This window comes from Pan troglodytes, chromosome 2 (genome assembly GCF_028858775.2).
Source record: "Pan troglodytes isolate AG18354 chromosome 2, NHGRI_mPanTro3-v2.0_pri, whole genome shotgun sequence".
Classification (NCBI taxonomy): Eukaryota; Metazoa; Chordata; class Mammalia; order Primates; family Hominidae; genus Pan; species Pan troglodytes.
In genome coordinates, this window is record NC_086015.1 from 21,858,711 (window position 1) to 21,862,229 (window position 3,519).

General features: G+C 40.4%; 1 pseudogene; it reads right to left on the minus strand.

The window, feature by feature from the left end:
• Window positions 1-1,474: 1,474 nt before the first annotated feature.
• On the minus strand, window positions 1,475-2,371 carry LOC470765 (inorganic pyrophosphatase-like; annotated as a pseudogene).
• Window positions 2,372-3,519: the final 1,148 nt, after the last annotated feature.

A 3,519-nucleotide genomic window follows, 5' to 3' on the forward strand; every position in this document is an offset into this window, starting at 1 on the left:
AAGTAATGGGGACTAGATTCCAGTAGTGAATTCTTTGGATGGTCATGCTGGCTGCTCAAGGTCCTCTATTTAGGAAGCTATACTTTGCCCACTCTTTTCCTTGGCTCCATCTGGGAGGCAGTATGCTATTAGGGTTAAGAGTAAAGGCCTTGGAGTCAGAATGCCTGGGTTCTAATGCTGGATTTGCTACTTTTTTTTTTTTTTTTGAGACGGAGTCTCACTCTGTCACCCAGGCTGGAGTACACTGGCACAGACTCGGTTCACTGTAGCCTCTGCCTCCCAGGTTCATGTGATTCCCCTGCCTCAGCCTCCGGAGCAGCTGAGATTACAGGCACGTGCCACTATGTCCAGCTGAGTTTTGTATTTTTAGTAGAGACGGGATTTCACTGTATTGGCCAGGCTGGTCTCGAACTCCTGACCTCAAGTGATCCACTCGCCTCGGCCTCCCAAAGTGCTGGGATTACAGGCGTAAGCCACTGTGCCCGGCTGGATTTGCTACTTTTAAATTGTATGCCTGGGTTCTAATACTGGATTTGGGACTTTTTAATTGTATGACATTCAACAAGTTTCTTAAACTCTTTGTGCTTCAGTCTCCTCAGATGTAAAACAAAGACAATAATAGTACTTACCTCTTAAAATTAGTAAGCATGCAAAGAGGAAATGAATGCATGCAAAATTCTTAGAACATTAGTTAACATATATTGAGTGCTCAGGAAATGTTAGTTATGATTATTTCAACTAGCCATTGAGGAGGATAATATGATACTTTTGGGGTGCCTTTGGCAGAAGAATGTCCCTCAATTATTTTTTGTTTTCAGAGATTCAGGGGGTACATGTGCATGTTTGTTGCATGGACGTATTGCATATGGTAGGGTTTGGGCTTCTAGTGTAGCCATTACCTGAACAGTGAACATTATATCAAATAGGTAATTTTTCGACCATCACCCTCTTCCCAGTCTCCCCTCTTTTGGATTCACCAGTGTCTATTATTTCCATCTTTGTGCCCATGTGTACCCTCTGTTTACAGAGGTACTTATAAGTGAGAACATGTGGTACTTGATTTTCTGTTTCTGAGTTATTTCACTTAGGATAATGGTCTCCAGCTCCATCCATGTTGCTGCAAAAGACATTATTTTATTCTTTTTTATGGATGCATAATATTCCATGATGTATATATGCCACTTTTTTTTTCCAGCAAAATAATTTTATTTCCTAACATATGGTAACATATACATCCAATGTGTGCTCACCTTGCACATTTATTCACAAATGACTTCCAATCGACAACTGCTTTGATATTTAAGCATGTGCTCAAAGTTATCTTAGTTGAGATTTGAAAAATGCTTTAAACAGATAACATTCTGAGTATATTGGATTGGTCACAGCAGAATTTACTTTAGTTAGATGAGTTCTACAAATTTAAAGCTTTGAAAAGCTACTACTTTTCCCATCCAGATGAATACGATGCAGCAATATCAGCTTGTATTCCAGAGAAATCTCATTAAGTTTTTCTGGTAATGGAACCACTTATCCACATCTGTTGGTACTGTGCAGGCAGATTCACAGGGTGGTGGTAAAGCATCCACAATGGCTCTGGCAGCATCAGGATCACACTTGAAGGGGCTCTTGGACACAGTTGTATTCATGCAACTGATTCCCTTTCCATTCATTTTCTTAGTCACTAATGCTTTCCAATGGTCATGAGTGGTTTTAATAGTATCAATTGCAAAGTCCTTATCTTTAAATTCTGCATTAAAAGCAAACTCATTTCTAGTTTTCCATCAGGAACCTTATACCTTCTAACCCAGTCCACAGTAGCTTCTAAGTAGCCAGGTTTCAGCTGTTTGACATCATTGGTATCATTACAATTGGCTGCATCAGGATCATCTACATTGATGGCAATGACTTTCCAGTTAGTTTCCCCTTTGTCAATCATAGCCAATATGCCTAGAACTTTCATGCCAATTATTTCACCTCTTGCACATACCTTGCTTCCAATTTCACACACATCAATTGGGTCACTGTCACCACAACAGCCAGTATGTTCATCATTGTGCCCTGGGTCTTTCCAAGTCTGAGGGATGGCACCATAGTTCCAGATATATCCTTTATACAGGAACAAATTCGCAACATAACGAAGTTTTTCTTTTTTCACATCTTGTTTAATGGGGTTTAAAGGGTCCTTTGTAGCAATCTCCATTTTTGCATTAGACAGCGTGGTACTTCCAACTACCACGTGGAACACATCCTTATCTGCATAAATTGGAATATTATGAAATGGAGATATATATTGTCCTTTCTCATTTTTGAGGAAGACTCGGTACTACAGGGAGAAGGGTGCGGTGTGCACCTCGGTGCTGAAGCCGCTCATGGCACCAGAGTCCAGCCACCGCCGCTGTCACAGAGCCATCGGCCCCGCAGGCATTGCCGACTGACAAAAGGAGAGAGCCCTGCGCCTGTGCGCTGCAAGCACTCTATAGCACCTTTTTTTTTTTTTTTAAATCCAATCATCTGTTGATGGATACACAGGTTGATGCCATGACTTTGCTATTGTGAATAGTGCTACAATAAACATAAGAATGAAGGTTTTTTTTTGATATAACAATTTCTCTTCCTTTGGGTAGATGCCCAGTAGGGGGGTTGTTGAGGGGAGTTGTTAGTTATTTGAGAAAAGGGAATACTTCTACACTGTTGGTGGGAATGTAGATTAGTATAACCTCTATGGAAAATAGCTGGAGATTTCTCAGATAGAACTTCCTTCAGTATTTAATAGGCTTCTGACCTAATTGCTTCTGGTCAGTTCTGTAGTCAGATATTTGGTAATAGAGATCAGATTCATAATCCTTGAGTTTGGAAAGTAGATCTTTTGAGGATAGGTATTGGTTCATGTGCAACTGGCCATAATTTTCCACCCACTTTTGTTTTGAAACAAAAATATCTTAGATCATCTCACTAATGCGTATGACTAGCTAGGTCTTGTTTCTTTGCCTTTTCTTGAACCAAAGCTTCCACTAGGAATACCCACTGTGATCTATATCCATAGTGCATGCTTGCCAAGCTGTAAAATCAACTGTCAGGCAAAGTTGGAAGGGTAAATCCCCAGCCACCAGTGCTCAACTACTCTGCCCTATTGAGGCTGGCGTCATCTTGGCTGACTGTATGATTGCGGGCCTTATATTACCTTTATCTTTCTTGCCCAGGTTGATGGGAGCAGTTTATAGACAGAAGAATGCCTCATGACAATATGTCGATCAACAAAATGGGCACCTGAACTATTTAAGGCATTATACCAGGCATCATCCCCTTTCATTGCCATTGCTCCAACACTAGCTGAAGTTTGAGCTGCTCTATAAGACTTTTGTAAAGGTCTATTGGGAGAAAATATGAAGACAGGCCCAGGCATTTATAGAAAGGCTTTATTTTGTATCCATTTTCACACATCACCCAGACAAACCATGAATTTTACTTTTCCAATTTTCATATAAAACTACATACACCGCACTGTACATGTAAAACAAA